Source organism: Chanos chanos, chromosome 16 (genome assembly GCF_902362185.1).
Source record: "Chanos chanos chromosome 16, fChaCha1.1, whole genome shotgun sequence".
In the NCBI taxonomy this organism is placed as follows: Eukaryota; Metazoa; Chordata; class Actinopteri; order Gonorynchiformes; family Chanidae; genus Chanos; species Chanos chanos.
The window spans coordinates 5,681,184-5,701,426 of NC_044510.1; positions in this window are offsets into that span (position 1 = coordinate 5,681,184).

The following is a 20,243-nucleotide window of genomic DNA, read 5'->3' on the forward strand; positions in this document are numbered from 1 at the left end:
CATAACCAACAAAAACATATTATTTACATTTTAAGAAAGTCCACATTGTTTCACAAATTTGACATAGCTCCCTTAAATATTCTAATTTAAATTACAAATGTGTGTGGTCTCCCAAAATTACTGTGTCCGGCACATTTTACTTAGACTGTCTGTGTGATGATTGAAAAGCTTTGACTGTACCTGTCCAATTTAAGTGCTCTTTGGCTCTCTACCCTCCAGGTATCTCCTCAGTCACTGCATCAGTGTGTCTCTGAGCCCTGTGGTGTGTCTGTGGATTTTTCAGGATAAGCCCCGCCCCTCTCAGAATTTCTCAGATGCAGTCCATCCTGTATAGTTAAAAACTGAGCAGCCACTCCTTCTATGAGTTGCTGTCAGAGAACTTAAATGAGTCTGCTATTCTAAATAATGCAGTAGAAGGCCATTGGAAATTGAATTATTGAAAAGATGATGGTGAAAATAGTGTGTTTTGAAGATTATGTGTTGCCATGCAATAGTAATGCCATAACAGTGAACAAATATGAGTGCCATACTCAGCACTCCTCTTGAAAATTCTGTAAACCCACATATATTTCTCCCCCTGCTGGTTAAACGCTCTGTCCAAATTATTCTCAGTCTCTCTCAGTCCTTATTCTCTATACACACTCATACATTTTCAGCTGCAGCCTTGCCATTCATAGAGAAATATGTTGCTTGCAAAATTTAATAAATTGCTAATACTTCCTGAAAGTGATGGCATCTCAGAAGACTCAAACGGTAAAACCCAAATCCTAACAAGTGAAACATTACCATTTTTAGTGGTTGAATTGCCAATTCTTTTAACAGAAAAAAGTCAGATTATAAGGACATTTTGCTCAGATTAGCAGAGGCGGTATTAACACAGACAAATGAAATTAACTGATAAATACATTTCACTTTCAGAGGGTTTGTTTTTAAATGCTTTGAGTCTGTTAGCACTGAATGAGCAGACAAGAAAATTGCAAAGTTCCGCAGTTGCACACTTTGCATTTGTACTGAATGAAAGCTATGATTGTCCTTTCCTACTTGTATGTGTCAACACTAAGATGCCTTGTAATTGCATTGTAGTGTTATAATTCATTGTTTGTTCAGTAGTTTGAATACTGCTGGGTGGGATTTAAAACTGATTTTAACACAATTACTGAAATTGTTTATATGGAATTGTTGTTGAGAATAAATTTTGAGGCAGTATAATTGGATTATTGGCGGGTTTATTTGAATGCACCCAGGTGATTGGCTTTACATCTCCAGCTCAACTCCTTCGTCCCTTGATGACGACCCCACAACGAGCAACTGTACAATTTATGTTCATTTGGTAATGAAAATTGGAGTAGTGTGACCGAGCAGTCAAAGACGCTTGATTACACAGCGCTAGTCTCTTCAGGGGCATGGGTTGGGATCCCACCTCTGGCAGCTTATTAATTGCAGGGTGCCGTGGCTTAGTAGGTTAACGCGCCTGTCTAGTAAACAGGAGATCCTGGGTTCAAATCCCAGCAGTGCATTTAATCTCATTTCCTTGCTCTTGAATACGTACAATTATGCATGTGACAAGTAAATATATTGAATCTTAAGTGAATTATTTCCATGTTGATGCAAATAATACCTTTTAATGTTTAGAGTGTTAAGAGTGCAAGATCAAGAATTTGGAAATGGTATGTAAAACCTAATACTTTCGAGATCAGTTTTTTGTTTGTTGTTTTTCTTTTTCTTTCCATTGTAATGTGCTACATGGTGTGAAAAACACATAAACATTAGAAATTATAACTTGTGAGAATATGTTACAGCTTATGTTACAAGAGTCAGTGTATAACTATTTTATTTTGCATCTTATTTATCAGAGAAATTTATTTCAGGGAGAATCAGAACATAGATAAATTTACAAGCTGCAACAGTAGGCAGCTGTAATAATAACATTTTTATTAAAATACATGCATTAACCTGGTTCAGAAGCTGTGGTTACAGTCTCAACACACTTTTTTTTCAGATAAATCACACTGCTTTTAGATATTAATAAAACAGCAGCATAATTGAGTTCTTTACAATTATCCATTATAATGATCTTTATTATTATCCAGATTAGAATTAGAATTTTGAAAAATATTTAACCAATTTACTAAGAGTTTAAAAATAAAAATAGTCCCATTCTTTGTTATGACAAATTTTGTTATGGCTAACTATACAGACCAAACATATGTCATATGCTTTTAGTTTTGGATTTATAGAGGAAGAGAAAACAAACAAACAAAAAATTATGTACAATTTAAAACTTAATGTTATTCCTCTCTTTTTTCAGACATGGAAATATGTATAATGATCTATGAGATAGTACAGCCTTTGGTTTTCTTCTGTAGATTTTTACGCAGCCATTCCTCTTTTTCAGCCTTGGCTTGTATGATCGCTCTTTCTATCTGTTTTATTTTACTTGCATGTTCCCTCAGCATTTTAAGCCTCTCTATCTCAAGATTTTGCCGCTCGTCTTCCATTTTCTGCTGGTGCTGAGCCGTTGCAATCTTCATCTGTAGCTCTGCCTCTTGCATCCGCTTTCTGTGCATGGCCTGCTCTGCTTTGCGCTGCTGCTCGATTTCAAATACTCTCTTCAGGTACGCCACCCCACCTTTTTCATCTCCTTTCTCCTCGTGGGCTTTTCCCTCTTCCTCAGTTTCTTCAGATGTCTGAAGAGACAATTGGGAGAGCTGTTCATTAAGATTGCTTTCACTTAAACTCTGGTTCTTTCGTTCCTGATCTATCTTACTGATCTTCTCCAGCAGCTGTTCTTCCTTCTTTTTCATCTCATCTTCAGTATTTTTCTTGTCTTTCTCGAGGTTGGCTTCTTTTGTCTTGTGTTCTTCCACGGTCTTGTACATCAAATTGGTGAAACACCCCCCTCCATTCTCTTTTACCATATCATCAATTTTTTTTAGCAGTGTGGTAACTTGCTCACGGTTCTTCTTGTCCTTATTGTTGAAGACATGGTACCTGCCTCCACACTTCTCGATACATTTCTTCAGTTCTTTCTGCCCATTGGCCACGTATTCTTCAATACCCTCCTCCAGGTCATCACCTCTTGTGAAGAGTACCATCATAAATTTTAGGGCTCCATCTCCAAAGATTTCCTGAACTTTTTTGACAGCGTAGACTTCTTCTTGGGTGAACCGACCAACGGACGCCACTAGCAGGAAAACATGTGGGCCTGGTGATGTCTTGTCAATGCATGTTATTATTTCTGGTATAACTACCTCCTCAGGAAGCTCTGTGTCACATAGTCCAGGAGAATCCACAACTAAGATGTGGCGTCCATTCACAGTATGCTCACCAATCTTACATTTTTTTGTTACTGACGTCGAGGAAGCTTGCTGATGGAACGCTTTGATTCCTAAGATGGTGTTTCCTGTGGCACTTTTGCCAACGCCAGTCTTCCCAACGAGGACAATTCTTGTCTCTTTCATTTTAGGTCCTACATATTACACAAGCACACACACACAAAAAAAAAGAAAAGAAAAGAAAAGACAATTAACCGATATCCTTCTCCTTGACCAAACACGCTGACTATTTCAAGGTGGAGTTCACTAAAGCAACCACCATGTTCAAAATCAGAACAGCAACAAACCAGACCTCTCTTGTATACTTTAAAGTAACATAGAACGCATAGCTTTATGTAGATCATTAATTCCTTTCATGTAGATGTTGACCTTAAACTGCACTGACAAATTGCAGTGAGATGGTTTTATTTTTAAAACTTTAAGTAGCAGCAGAAGCTTTGCTTTTCAAGGAAAAGAAATCAATGTTTTCCAATCATTTATTCTCACAAATCATGTGCTATTTTGTGACCATCAACCACTTTTTGCTAAAGCTACATGATTGCTGGTTCAAAGACAATTATCAGACTCCATTTGTGGAAGTTTTAAGGATTTAATCATGCATTTCAGATGTCAAGAATCAGGAACTGCAACAACAGAACACATTTATGGAGCTCCCCAAATTAATTTTGGAACGAAATTTATGTGGCTCATGAAACTGATTTTGAAATGTTTCAACCTTCCACATTAATAATCCTTTGTAAGCTGCATTCATTAATTATTAATAGCTTATCTACACATATTCATAATTAAGTTTTAATGAAGTGGTATCTGAAACTTTATAACACATTTTAACATCTCTCATAAAACATGTTAATAAATAATGCTAATGTTAATAAATCTTCAATCATTTTGATTTTTAAAATTTTGCTGAAATGATATACAAATTATTTGTATTAGCTGTAAACATTTTAAATTTAAAAATTAGTCATCTGAATACACTGGAATAGATACCCCACTGTACCTGAAGCTGTGTCCAAAAAGTATGCACTGACACATCAGCGTTTGTCTGTCGTCTCTTTGGAAGACTCCACCCAGTATGAAACTTCCCAAGCACCAGTCAGCCACTGAAAACTGTCACCTTGCAAATACCACAGCAAGATTTTTTAATGCTGGTACTTGAGCAACTCTGTCAGCCAACCCCTAGCCTCTGCCAGTGATTGGTTGAGACGTGCTCATACCTGTTTGCTAGTCAGAATGCGCAAGTGATAGTTGAGATGCAAAGCTTTCTTCACCGAGAGTGTAGGCAAGGCAAAGTGAAAGGAAGTAATCTAATTCAAATGTATTAACCCTGGCACTGCACACATGATTAAAAATACTGCAACCAAGGAGAGTCACACTACACACAGCAAAAAGGGATATAGGCATGGCATTCTTATAACAAGAAATAGGCGGGGGCTTCACTTGTGGTCTGTAGTTTGCTGAGTAGGCAATGGAAGAGAAATAGGCTTGGGTGGAATTAGTAAAATAATAATAAAAAGAAAAAAAGGGGGGGGGGGGGTTAAAGACCTAGGCAGAAGCACACAAGGCAATACAGCCTCATCCTGGAAAATATTAGGACGCTCTGTTCTTCAGGTTCTACAGCTGTATGGCACCTTGAAGATATCTCTACCATCCACTAAACAAGATAATGAACTTCAATAGGGAAAACAGAGCTTGCTCTCTGTGGCAGCAAAATCTAATGTTCTTGATGAATAATCCATGACTTTTTGACAGCTTGCATGAGGAAACGGTGAGCAAAGGACAGTGAACGACAAGAGAGTAGTTCTTCCAGTTATGGCAGCAAGGGGGTGCAAAGACTAAATAATAGCTGTGAAGGATTATGGCAGGATGCTTTACTATTTTGCCTTCGAAGTAATGCTGGCTACTCTTCTATTTCATGGCAGACAAGGTCCTGCTTGTCACAAATGCTTTTCCATTACTTATATGACAACATCATGCGCTGCTTCAAAACATACGCTTGAAATCTTACACATGCAAAAAACCTTTTCCGCAAGCAGGTAGAGTACAAACGGAATTTTTTTGTATTGTTTGGATTGTATTGTTGAGACAGAAAGAAAGATGGGTAGGAGTGATTCTGAAGAACATCTGGAACAAGGAGCCCGTAGTCACGGTTGCGTGTGCCCTGGGGGGCGTTAGCATTTGTTGTTCCATTTGTGAGTCCTGTCACAAAATATGTAAGCACGATAAACCAGGTGACCCCCAACGTCCCGAACCCAGTTCCAGTTCGGGACGATGGAAACATGCCCGATATTCCATCTCATCCGTGTGATCCTCAGGGACACAGTTTAAACTGGCTGAAGAATTTGTGAAGGATCCTTGAACCTACTGTACAGATCACAACCGCATGCCTTTTTTTTCCTTCCCACCCTTCCTCTGCCTGTCTCTACTCTTCTGAACAGAGATCGACCAATAATAAAGCTAAAGCTTTATTTAAGAAAAAAAAAGATTGCATTGTTGAATTTCATACTTTAATATGTAGCCAGAAAAGCTACAGTGAGACAATACTGTATGTTGGGGTCATACCAGAAGTTGATCTTACCACTTATCATTCTTGGTAGCTCCTTGATTTAATCTGAGCCTGTTTGACAGCACCAAGAGGGTGGGTAATTTGCTCAGCACAATTTAAGCATTCATAGTGACTTGTCATTTTTAAAAAACTAGTTTTAGATAAATGTCTTTCGAGAAAAGTCTCTCACCATATCACTACATCTGACTGATTTTGTCTAGGGTTCCTTAAACCTGTCAATTAAGATCTGTTTGAGACTTGTTTTTCCTGCCTCACACCTAAAAACCAATTTGTCAGGATAATTAAGGTAATTATATGTCCATCACTGTAGACATGAGAACTGTTTTCAAACAAGAGCTCACATATCAGTCACATTCTGAAAAAGTATCAGATGATTCATTATTAAGAAATGTTTCTAACTTGTCTCCACGTCTCATAACTGAAAGTGTATTTATAATAATTAATGTGCTCAGGGTGTGTTCTTAATTTTTGAGGTGAAGACTGATGTCAAACAAGTATGTAAACACATTATTCACATTGTTAAAATGCAGTGCATGGCCACTGTATTAATGCAAATTAAACTGTCATTTAAATATCTTTTTTTTGAATCTCACAAAGACATTTTACTGACAAAGAACAAACTCAGCACCCAGAATCAAAAATATGATCCAGTTCCTTTTGTCCTCAATAAGCAACTATCCATAAATGTATGGGCATTTCTAAAAAAGAAAAAAAAAAAGAAATTCAGCTGCATTTGAGCCTTTTAGTAAAACTATAAAAATTGTTTGTTTTCTTTATAACAAATAGGTATATGTGGAGTATGTATAGCAGTGTTATTTTGAACCTGTCATTGAGCACATAACTAAGCAAACACACAGCTGGAACTCTCCATTCACAAGCACTAATCAACAAGAGCATAGGTAGATCAATATGAGTGCTGATAAAAACATGTTAGAAAACCAAGATACATGTTTAGCCATGCTAACAAATCAAATCAAATGATTTCTGGTGAAAACCTTTGATGGGATGCCTTTCTTGTATTTATTTGTTTATTTGCTTATTTACTTGTTCACTGATTGATTGACTGATTGATTGATTTTTGGAGTACTTCATAATTCAAGACATTTGAAACATGCTTGTCATGTAGATACTAACCTTTGTGACACTTTTCAAACTATAGGGGCATGTCCAACCTGTTTTCTTGTTTTGACAAATGAGGTGAGGAATGTCATCTGTTGTTTTTCAGTTGAATTTAATTAGCTTTGGAATAACCTGAATGAAATAATTTTTCTGTAGAACAAACAGTTCAGCAACTGAACAACTTTCACTTTCACTTACTGAATGAGTGTGTAGTCTCATAGCATATGTGTTAAAACAGAACGCAATAGAATTTCCAGTTCACCAATGTAACATTGTCAAACTAACCTTGAAATTACTATATATATTTTTATACTCTTGCTATTTATGTGAATATTAAAGGTTTAAAACTATTAATGCAACTATGCGTGAGAACCAGTAACCAATGAGAGGTTACACCTATCCTGGCCCTCTGGCCACAGTCAGCAAGGGAGGAAGAGCGGGTATTCAAATCTTGTATCCCTGCTGCAAAGTTGGAGACTTTGTGTAGACAGGATGCAGTTTTGCAGTTCTCATACTGAGGAAGAGAAGATGCACTTTAATCATCTACCAGACAGTTTTACCAGCGTTCTAGTGACTTAATATTGAGATGGGATGTCTTTCTGTTATTTATTTATTTATTTGTTTATTTATTTGTTTAGATATCTATTTATTTATTTTTGGAGTACTTCATAATTCAAGACATTTGAAACATGCTTGTCATGTAGATACTAACCTTTGTGAGACTTCTCAAACTATAGGGGCATGTCCAACCTGTTTTCTTGTTTTGACAAATGAGGTGAGGAATGTCATCTGTTGTTCTAAATTTTCACAGTCACCTTGTATGACTGCAGCTTTTTATGACTCAATGAAGTTTTTCAGTTGAATTTAATTACTTGGAATAACTTTAATGCAATATTTTTTCTGCAGAACAAACAGCTCAGCTACTGAACAGCTTTCACTTTCACTTACTGAATGAGTGTGTAGTCTCATAGCATAAGTGTTAAAACAGAACAGAATTTCAATTTCACCAATGTTAGATTGTCAAACTAGTATTATACTTACGGTATACATTTTTATACATTTTATATATACAGTCCCTTGCTTCCGTCACTGGTTGGTGTTCCAGCCCCAGTCCCTGCAACAGAGGAACCGCTCCATGTTCCCGTCCCTCTCACTGTCACTGTTCCTGTAAGGTGCCAGTCCCATGGCTTGCAGCATCATCCAAGACTTCTAGCTCCCAGCTCTAGTTTTAGCTCCTGCTGCCTCTTAGATTACTGTACATGTTCCTGTCTCCTCTAGAGCTCCTGTCCCTGTGCCTGTCAGTGCCTAGGGTATAGTTCCATGTCTACAGCAGCCTCCTACTAAAGTCCCTGTTTCTGTCACTGCTGAGGCCCAAAGCTCAGTCCCTGCCCCAAGTGCCTCTCGCAGCTCCAATACCAGTGCCTACCAACACCACTGCAGCTCCAGTTACTGCTCCAGTCACTTGTCTCTGAGGCTCCAGTTGCAGTTCTCAGTACTGTACCCCAGACTCCAATTTCAAAGCCAGTGAATCCTGAAGTCCTAACTCCTAAGGCTTTTCTCCTGACACCTACTGTCTGAAACGGTACTGTCATGCCTCCATCTGCTAGTTTTTAAGTGTTCTGTTTTGCTTGGTGTAAGTTGTCAAACACTGTTCCATTTCCCTGGGGTAGTCAGTTAATCATTATATCAGTTGTTTCACCAGTTTTGTGTTCATTAAGCCACAATGTTTTGTGTTTGTTTCATGCCCCTCCTTAACTTTTTATGAAGTCTTGCCCTTTCTAAGAGCACTGCTGAGCATTACTCTTGTGATTTCCAACCTGGGCCTATTTGTGAGCATACGCTATTCGGTCCTGTGCCTTACATCCCTGTGTTTCTGTAGACCTGTTTTGCTTTTGTTCTTCCTTCCTGTGTGTATCTTGTACCTGAGTCCTACAAATAAAGAACCTTGTTTTGCACATACATTCAGTTCTTTGACAACAGTCCTCTTATTTGTAAGAAAATATGAAGTAATTAAAATTTACATTAGAGTTTACCAAGGGCTACAGTTTTACAAAATGATGCTTTAAAATTATAAGTGGTGTTAATGTAACCTACAGGTATATAGCCTGTCAGGGAATCAGAGAGAGCTACTGCCAGTAACCCCTTAAAAATAACTTGCTTAGAATGCGCAGATCTTTTCTGAATTGCCCAGGACTCTTAAATAAGGTCACTGAATTATTCAAAAACTACATCAAAGTGGTGGAAATCTTCAGTAATTGCGATGAAGAGTTTAATCAAATTTTGCCAAAACCAATGACATTTCCCATTAATACTGCTTTACTGAGTGATGGATGTGTTTTTTAACTAGAGGAACTAAGGGAAAAGTACCATTCATATGTTTCATATGAGTGGTACTTTATGGACAGTGATGAAAATAAACTTGAGCCTGAGCACTGTATAACCATTTACTGGCATAGTGTATAGAGGTGCACAGAAAACAACGCGTGTACATAACCAACAGGGGTCAATGCATGAGACAGAAGAGTAAACACGAAGTCACAACCCCACTCTTCCAAAACCTCCTCTCTGTGTGACACTTGTGTCACAGGACCTTCATGGCTCCGTCTATAGTTCAACTTTGGAACGGTCTGTGATACAATAAATACTATACAGCAATAATAAGTGCTGTTTAACAGCAACAGAGGGTTTGCTTCAAGGTTTAAGATGAAAAGCAACCTTGAATTTCACAAATGACCAATCTATTTCTCTCTTTGTCCTATTCTCACACTTCAACACACTCTAGTCTCAGGATTATCATTTACACGGGTAAATAAAATAAAACATGACATCCAGCTTTTTATTGAATGCTATGAGTGTTTTCAGTTCAAAAGTTAGGTTACATTTAGCTCAGCTACAGATGATGGTTCTTGATTATGTACATACACACACATATATGCACACACACACACTCCAGTTCGCTGGAGTCAATACATAAACATGAAAATGTAATGATCTAACACACACACACACACAAAACAAACACAAAGACATGCATACACAGACACGATACAGTACAATAAAGTGCTATTTGTGTATGTGTGTGTGTGTGTGTGTGTGTGTTAGATCATTACATTTTCATGTTTATGTACTGACTCCAGGGAACTCATTTCAGAGCTAGTGAGTGACAGCATAGGCACTAATGTTGTTTCAAAACACAAAAATGTATTAAAAAGCATTGGTGCTCACTGCCTATTCTGTCTATATTTTGTGCAAAAATTAGTGATATGTCATGCTAGGAGTTTAAAGTAAGCCAAACAATTTATTTCCAATACATATGAGTAATGCAAAGTTACAATGGCTGAGAGAGAAAGAGTCTGGAAGGGGGAAGGAGTGATGAGTACAGTTAACAGCTATGTACATTCCATCTTTGCCTTTATTTACTGTATGGCCATGCCACATTTACTATCCAAAGACATTCTGTAAAATGTTGAATGTTGTTGCTGTTCCACAATGGTTTTGTCATTTCATTTAGTTAAAATACAAGCTTTTTTTTTTTTTTTTAACATGGTTGAGAAATTACAAATGACAGGGGACCGGTTACCCTTTTGTCAACATAATCAAGAGCACGTTGGCTTTGATCGTTTCACTTCAAAGAGTCAAAGATCAGCACTGTGACACTCTCCATGCACAATTTATTGGTTTCGCTTTTAAAATCTAAATGTAATTCAATGAAGTTTTGTATGTACATTTGGTTTAGATACCACTGCCTTTTAATTAGTTTGTTTCTCTAAACATTCTTAACCCTTTCATCATTATTTCTGACCACTCCTGTAAATTGCACTGAGTAAACTGCATTTTAATCTCAATTTAATCTGTGTGCTGTTTATGCCTTGCCTACTCTGCCTAGTGCTTTTTGCGCATTTCAAACATTTTCCTGAGCGATGCTACACTGTGACAAGGTTCCTGCTTTCTGTAGTATTTGTCCAGTGTCATGTTCCTGTAACTCTTGATATTCTCCTTAGACTCTATTGGTTTCTCCAGAGACATCTGAGCCAGTTGTTCTTCAGGAGCAGCAGCTGCGACTTTCTTGTTCTGTTCCTCCTGCTTCTTTATGCTGATTTTTCTCTGAGGTTCAGCTTCTTGCTTCAACATTTCTGCTTGAATGTTTTGCTTTTGCCTTTCTAGCTCACCTTCTTTTCTCTTCTGCTCCTCTACTATCTGGTACATCGAATTCGTGTAACCCTCACCCCCATTCATCTCCACCATGGCTCTTTCTATCTTATGTTCCCTCAACATTTTAAGCCTCTCTAACTCAAGATTTTGCCGCTCGTCTTCCATTTTCTGCTGGTGCTGAGCCGCTGCAATCTTCATCTGTAGCTCCGCCTCTTGCATCCGCTCTCTATACCTAGCCTGCTCTGCTTTGCGCTGCTGCTCGATTTCAAATACTCTCTTCAGGTACACCTCCCAACCTTTTTCATCTCCTTTCTCCTCGTGTGCTTTGTCCTCTTCCTCAGTTTCTTCAGATGTCTCAAGAGATGATTGGGAGAGCTGTTCATTAAGATTGCTTTCACTTAAACTCCAGTTCTTTCGTTCCTGGTCTATCTTACTGATCTTCTCCAGCAGCTGTTCTTCTTTCTTTTTCATCTCATCTTGAGTATTTTTCTTGTCTTTTTCCAGGTTGGCTTCTTTTGTCTTGTGTTCTTCCACGGTCTTGTACATCAAATTGGTGAAACACTCCCCTCCATTCTCTTTTACCATATCATCAATTTTTTTTAGCAGTGTGGTAACCTGTCTGTGGTTGTTCTGGTCTCTGTTGTTGAAGACATGGTACCGCCCTCCACACTTGTCAATGCACTTCCTCAGTTTACTCATTCCTTCTCCCAAATAAGCTTCGATATTTCCACTCAGGGCATCTCCTCCCGTGAGCAGTATCATAATGTATTTCAGGGCTTCTTTTCCAAAGATCTCCTGTATTTTTTTGACAGCTTTGACCTCTTCCTTGGTGAACCGACTGATGGACATTACCAGCAGAAAAGCATGAGGACCAGGTGAAGACACGTCAACAGCTTTCATTAATTCTTCAGTCATTTTTTCCTCAGGGAGGTCTGTGCCACTGATTCCAGGAGTGTCCACAACAACAACTCGGTGTCCATCCACAATGCTGGTACTGCTCTGACATCTTTCAGTCAAACATCTGTCCCTTACTTGCTCTTCAAACACATGGCTTCCTAAAATGGTGTTTCCAGTGGCACTTTTGCCAGCACCTTTCTTCCCCAAAAGTAGAATTCTAATTTCACGTCCTACATGTCACAAACAGAAAAACAAAACAAAGTGAAGCACTGTCGCTCAACATGGATCGACTGTGGTTTATAACAGCATGTGAAAACATGATCAGAATTTTAAGTATGATATAAATAGTATGCATATAAATCATATACATATACAAATTAACAAAGCAGGATGGAGTCAGCAGAAAGAGAGAGAGAGAGCAAGAAGAACTAGGTGAGAGAGTGAGCAGGTAGACGAAACCACATAATTTTAATGCCAAGGCACCTTCTGTTTTACCCACATTCATTGCGGTAGACACCACAATGATTTCACATGACCAAGCAGTGTATAAATATACTGTTATCAAATGTGGATTCTCCCCAAACTCCTCTTACATTTATTTATGTCACAAATATTTATGTTTGTTTGCTTTATTTATTATCAGATTATATGTCATTTTCTAGTTGAATACAATATGTTTGTGTGTGACTGTCCACAAAGGAAATTAAAGTATGTGGGGGTGCATTTCCAATTCACTGTATTTATAGCCTAGCCTTTGACCATTTCACTAGTCATATGGTCTTTTGAAACTGTTCAGTGTTATATGAGTAAAAAAAACTATTTGAAATGATCTAATGAAATATATAGCAATAACAGTATATCAGGAAACAAGACAATAATATTGTTTGGTATAAAATTTAATACATCACTTGTTAATTGAAGAAAAGACATTTCACTGTACCTGCAGCTGAATCCATTTTGTTAAAACTGACACCAAAGTGTTTGGTAGAAATACTGCTCCTCCTTTTTTTGTACAAGACTCCACCTCCCGCAGAGCTCAGTACAGAGGTATAAACCAGAAACAGAAACTGTAAACATCTGTTGATGAATGAAGCATTTCGAAATGACAGATTTCCATTGTCATCTTCACCTGATTAAAATGTGTTGTACAGGTTTTACAGGTGTTGTCTCTTTAACTGAAAGCAGATTCCTCCACTAGGTAATGCACCCTCTGTGTGCTCCAGGCTTTACATGAATGAACTTCAGCTGCTGTTTTGCCAGAAGGGTGTTGAATGACATGAAAAATGCTTTGATTGCTTCAGAAAGGTCTTGACATGAGTACCTTTGTGTTCTGTCTTGAGAAACCTATAACATAAACAAGAGTTGTGTTATGCCTGGTTTACTGTTGTCTGTCTGTGCTGCACTGGTCATTTTGAACTCCTTTTAGTGGTGCTCAAGCACACCTATATTTCATCTCAGCAGCCCTAAAAAAAATCAATCAGTTGTCACGGTCCAGTCCCGCTCTTCCAGATCCTAGTCCTTGTTTTCTATGTGTCCTGTCATGTATGTCTTGTCTGTCTGTTTCTGTATGCTCCGGTCTATGTCTTACTCTGTTCCCTGCCTGGTTTCTGTTCACCTGCTGCCAATTTCGTTAATCAGCTACTGCATTTAAGCCCTGTCTGTTTCCACTCCAGTTGCCGGATTATCTAGCCATCTTTCCTGTTTCATGTATTGGTTTGTCTCGCTTCTTTCTTGTCCCCCCTTTTGACCATTGCCTGTTTTTGTAAAAAGAGTTTTTGCCTGTTGCCTTTGGACCATTGCCTGTTTTTGGAAAAAGAGTTTTTGCTTGTTGCCTTTCGACCTTCCCTGCCTGTTTTTGACCTCTGCCTCTGTCTTTGCCCCTCTGTTACCTCTGTGATTCTTCCCTTTGGATTTCTGGAAATTATTGTAATTATTAAACACCAAGTAAAACTTACTCTGTGCTCGGAGTCTGCTTTTGGGTCCTCAACCAACCAGGCCTCACTGGCCCTAACATCAATTAATTAACTAATTTAATAATATCAGTAATAATAATAATAATCATAATAAATTACTCTTAATGTTCTAATTACTCGAATTCTTACTCTGGGCTTTATGGTATATTTACAGTACATTTATGGGCAGTAAATTTAGGCACTGGAACAAACCCTCACTCACTGGAAATGTCTGTTTTTTAAAGATGGATATACTTTTCTTAAAAAAAAAAGGAAAACAGTCAGGTTCAGGTGAGAGAGTAAGGTCAAAATGACATTACCTGACAGCATTGCCCACAGTAACCCAATATTTAGTTAGAATAATGTTATAAATTGATATGGATCCACTTACACTACTTGTTTAGGAGGGGGGGGGGGGGGGGGGGGGGGGGGGGGGGGGGGGGGGGGGGAGCAGACCTAGAGAGACAAATGAAGAGACAGAGAGAGAGCAGCACACTGGCCACCAAGCCAAAGCAGCAGGATTTCAAGATGTTAGAGATAAGGACACAGGTCCTAAACAGTTAAAGCTGTTTCAGTACCCACAGGATCAGTTTGGCACGTAAAAAAGAGCCTCCCAACAACACTGGGTCCAGAGTTTTAAAAGGCTGGAATAGTCCTCCTATTTGTGAATGAAGGTGTGAAGAATTGAAGAAAAACACTGAGCCTGTTCGAAAAACATGAAACCAGCCAGACACACAAGGACAGTCTAGTTTGTTGAGGCGGCTACAAGGCAAGTCTATCACAAGGCAATGTTGTGCAGCAGATAGAGACAGGTTCCACTGAAATTATCAAAAGAAGGGTGAACCTGCAACGTGTTGTGATGGTGACCTGCATGTTGGGAAAGCAAGGAATACCATTTCAGTTGCCTTTACTGTGGCCTTCAACTGTTTCCTCACAGTAAAGGCAATTTCTTAGAGTGCGTGACACTTCTGAGGCAGCTTGATCCTTTCTTGCAGAGGTATACAGCCCATTAAACAGCACATACCTCTCGTCTGCCAGTCACAATGAGATGATGGGGTGTTGTTCGCAAGAGGTAATTGCAACTATTGTCAGTGAGATGGGGAAACCAAAGATTCATGCCATTATGGCTGATGAGGTCAGAGCTGGAAAGACAGATCAGTTGGCACTCTGTGTGAGGTATATTTCTATGGAGGGTACAGTGAAGGAGAGGTTCCTAGCCCTTCCAGAGGTGACAAATTTTGATGCTACAGCAATAACCGCTGCAACTGAGAATCAGCTGGTAGAGAAAGGAATTGATGATTTGAAATGTGTGGCACAGACTTACATGGGGCAACAGTCATGAGTGGGGCAGTTAGGGGTCTGCAAGTGCATTTTCAAAAGCAACAACCTGAAGCGTTATATGTGCATTGTTATGTACATGAGTTGAATCTAATGTCAGAGACTTTGTTCTTTCATTTTGTATGCAGTTTTAACAATATGATGTATTGATCCCAAGATATATCAAAGAGTGTGAAGTTGTGACAAGATGCCCCGGTCTCCCCATATGTATGTATGCAATATATCATCATATTTTACCACCAGTAATGGTACTAATCTTACTGCCTTCTGTACAAAGGCACAAATTATGATTTATAGTTATAAGTAAACATAACGTTAGTCATCTGTTTCATATGAAACATTCAGACTGTATTTCAGCTGTAAAACTATATTCTAATTTAATTTCAGACACACAGAAACCAGACACATGTTCTATACATACTGCATACTCCAGTGCATTTTGTGCATGACTGGTTGTCATATAGATACCTTTTCTGGAATGGCCTGTTAAAATACATAGGCACAGACATCCTGTTTTCATGAATGAGACAAGGAATGCCATAGGTTACAGCCATTGTTCTACAGTTACACAATGACACTGCACATTTGTGGATCTTAGTGACATATTGTCACTTTTCAGTCAAAAGAATGCAGTGTGTCTGCTTTGTTCAGATCACCCATGTCTAACACAGTTCTTTAATATGAAACATTCAAACAACATTACATGTTGTAGGCTAATTCTGTTAGTATACTCTAGTGTTTCTTCAGGAACACAGATGATTTCTGTCAATTTCAATGCCCTTATACTTGTCAGCGCACACCTTCCCCCTTCCTTTTATGTTTGATCTCTCAGTATTACGGTTTGTCCTCATTTACAACAACAGATATCTTGCAGTCATTATCCGGATGAAGAACCTTAAAGGATACGAATGTTTAGATGTCTTCCACTCAGCATCACGGAGAAGAGCCTTAAAATAAATGTTGTTAAAATGTAATTGTCTTACTCACAATTACTAAAACAACAGCCTTCAAATGAAAGGTGGAAAGGATTAGTTTTCATTAACTCTTATTTTTGAAGAGGTTTAGTGCTGTTAATAATAAGTTTGTGTGTAATGCTCTTTGTGTGTTTTGCATGTATTTCAAAAAGAAAGGAAAAACGTCAGTTCTAACCTGGTCCAATTTTCTTTCAACCCAAATAGTGATACATACTGAACCGTGACTCAAGAACCAGAGTAAAATTTAAACTGTGAATAGGGCAAACCTTATACCTATAGTAGACTACAAAATATTGAATGGACTATCACAAAGTGAGGCCTTGCTATGTTAGGTGGTAAGAAGTAATAGACAAAACAATGACAAGAAGCAAAGTCTCTGGGAGAATTTGATTCAGTACAGTCTAAGCTTCTCAGTGAGCTTGAACCAGTGCTCCCTAAGAAGGTGCAGTAATGGATGATTATGGTCAGGTCTTCGACTTCTCTGGCCAGGAGAAGAAAGTAGCCATCTTCAAAACTGTTAGCAGTTTCAGGTTTTGGAGAAGTCACCCCTGGTAGAACATAACCAAGAAGACTAAAGGCTAAAATTTCTACCAAACACTCTCTTCCCTGTACTGTCTCATATTCACTGTACCAAAATCCTGTGCATCAGAGCAGCTCTGTCAGTCCTGAACGGATAGTGTTGGCATTAATCTATGTCAAATGCATCAGCGATAATGGGGAATATATACGTCACATAAGTCATACCTCAGAGCATTTGGTGGAGTGTTTAGGCTATTGCTATAAATGAATGAGGCGAGGAATACCACCAAAAATGGTCATCATTCTAGAATTCACTAGGCCATCGTATGATTGTGGGTCTTAATGACATGTTGTCTGTCATTACGTTAAAATTTCAGTCTGTTGCCTTTGTTCAATCAATTTCTTAGTCATAAAAATTTACTCACGAACATTCATCAGCAATGGAGCTTCAATTACTAAATGACTACCACAGTGCATTGTGTGGGTTCATGACTGAATATCATAAAATTGACAAAACAACAAGACAATAATAATGAATGATAATGCATACCTCATCTAGTTGCAGAGCAGGAAAAACTATAATTACTTCTATAATTCACTAGCTCCCAGTCTTGAGAACTGTCTTGTTATGATGTGTTCTCTTATTTCTAAGAAAATGAGGACTAGTAAAATGAGCATAAGATTTTACAGGTAACCAAGGGACAAGAAATAAAGAACTAAGCTGTGATCATTTAAGACCATTATAATTTTTCAAGTGTACCCATCTAACCTGTAACATTATCATAGAGAGATACCATTACAGTGCAGATCCCCTAAAATAAGTTGTTTTGAAAAAAATAATTTCTGAATTGTTAAATTGTTTAAGTATGGGTGAAAATAAGGGTGAATTGAATTGTTTAAATAAGGGTGTCAAATTCATAAAATATGTATTGTGTCAAAGTGGTGTTCATCTTGGTTATTGGAAATTAAGAATTTGATCAAAACTTAATGCTGATTAAAGAAGTTAATGTGCAGTAACTCTTTATTGTGATGTAGATGTGAGAGACTGCGAAGGAGTGGCGACCTGTCCGGGGTGTTTCCCCGCCTTTCGCCCAATGAATACTGGGATAGGGAGTGGCTTTGAGAATGAGTGAATGAATGAATGAATGAATGAATGAATGTTGTGAGAGAATCTGCCTAAGAATCTGCCCATTTTGCATTTTATTAAAAAAAGAGGAACACCAACCAGAAAAAAAGTTTGGATGATCTCAGCGCATTACAGAAGCTCACATGTTCACATTAGATTCATGTCAGGTTCACCCACTATCAAGGAAACCCTTATGCTGCTCTTAAGACATTTTTTATTATTACCGATTTTTCAATACAAAAGTTGAAATCATGGATTACGAATCACATTACATTTCACATATTGTTTTTTTGCTGTTGTACATGATAGGAGATACAGTTTTATTAAAAATCAGCTCATGTGATACATGATGTAAAACATAGTACATCATAAATAAGGAAAGATAGGTTGATAAAACAAGGCAAATTACCAAGAGAATTGAAAAATGTGCAATAATTACAATATTATAGAAAATTTGTTAAAGGTACTGTATGTACATATGTGTGAATTTGCTTGCTCAAACTGAATAGTCTAACACTCCCTTACCAACCCCAATGAGACAATTATATATGAAAAGGAAGAGACGTTATCAGAAAGTCCATCTACTAAGCAATAAAGATATAACACACATGTCCACAAAATTTCTCGATTTGCTTCTGAAATATACTTCCTAATTTCCTTTCCTTTTTACCTCTGATCATTTGTTCTCATTCAGAATGTTTTCCATGTGCTTTACCTTTTGCCTTTACATGATGGACTGGAACAGTTTTAGCTGGTTTATAGTTTAGCTGTTCCTCTTGATGCTTTCTCACCAAATTCTCCATCATCTGGCTGTATTCCATGCTCTCATGTTTGAGATTTTGATCTGCCATGAAACGCTCCTTCTCCAGATCTTTCTCTTGTTTCAACACCTGGTACTTTTGCTCAGCCACTTTCAGTTGATACTGTAATTCATCTCTTTCTCTCTCCAGTTTAGCATATTTTTCTCTCCAGTTTAGTTCAGTCTCTTCCAGAGTTTCTTGTAGATCCTTCACCGTCGGTTCTCTAGCACACTTCTGTGTTACAGTTGGATTTATCTGTTCATCTGCTGTTATCATCACTTTCTTTGACAATAATGCTGGTTCTTCCTGCTCTTTTTTGTGTTCCTGTACAGACAAGTCTAGAGCATTGCTCACAGTAGATTGATTAGTAACTGTCTTTCTGACCATTTGTGACTGAGTTTGTCTTTTTCTTCTTTGTTCTTGCATGCTGTCATACATTTGTTTTGTGTAGCACTGACCATTGTTTTGTTCCACCATATCTTTTATAATCTGCAGCAAATTATACACTTGTTCCTGGTTGTCCTTTTCTCTGTTGTTAAATACATGGTATCTTCTACCACACTGGGCTATCAGACTCTTCAGTTCACTCTGGGCATTTTTCAGATAACATTCTATGCTTGTATCATCTAGATCATCACCACGGGTGAACAGAACTATCATATATTTGGTAACCTCTGTTCCAAAGATCTCTTCAATTTTGTGAACCATCTTGATCTGTTCCTGAGTGAACCGACCAATAGGCACAGTGAACAGAAACACATTGGGACCAGGATTTGAGATCTCTATGCATTTGGTCATCTCCTCAACCAATTCAGTCTCAGTGGTATCTGTCTGGCACCATCCTGGAGTTTCCACAACTAAAACTTTGTGTTCAAACAGAGACCCTGTGCCAGTAGTGCAAGAATGAGTCACACCATCTGATTTGGATTTGACATGGAACTGTTGGCTACACAGGATGGTGTTCCCAGATGAACTTTTTCCTGAGCCCTCCATACCAAGCAGAATTATGCGGAGGTCCATTTCTTGAATTCTAAGACCACAAGGATGCAGGGTGTGGAGCAGGGTAACGGAAACAGAAAGTGAAAAAGGGAGAGAGTATTGGTGACTGTAAAGCAACATCTGGACTTTAATATTTTAAGTCACTTCCAGGAGCAATGCTAGTAAAAGATAAAGTTTGTTGAAATCATCTATATAAATCTTAATCATCAAAACAGATCATGCAGAATTTCTGTCTTTTTTCAGAATATTTTTCAGAATTCAGGATTACCATAGGCCTCCACTCTGTAAATGGAGGTCCAGAGAGCAAGATAATATTCAGGCAAGAATCGAGGGAAGAATTTGCTGTAATTAAACTTCAGTTAAAAAATGTTGAGGAAGAAATGCTATAGTTGTTCAAGACTGCAGTAACCTGTTCTAAGCATGTGTTTATTGCATTGTAGAATACATCAAATTTCATAATTACAAG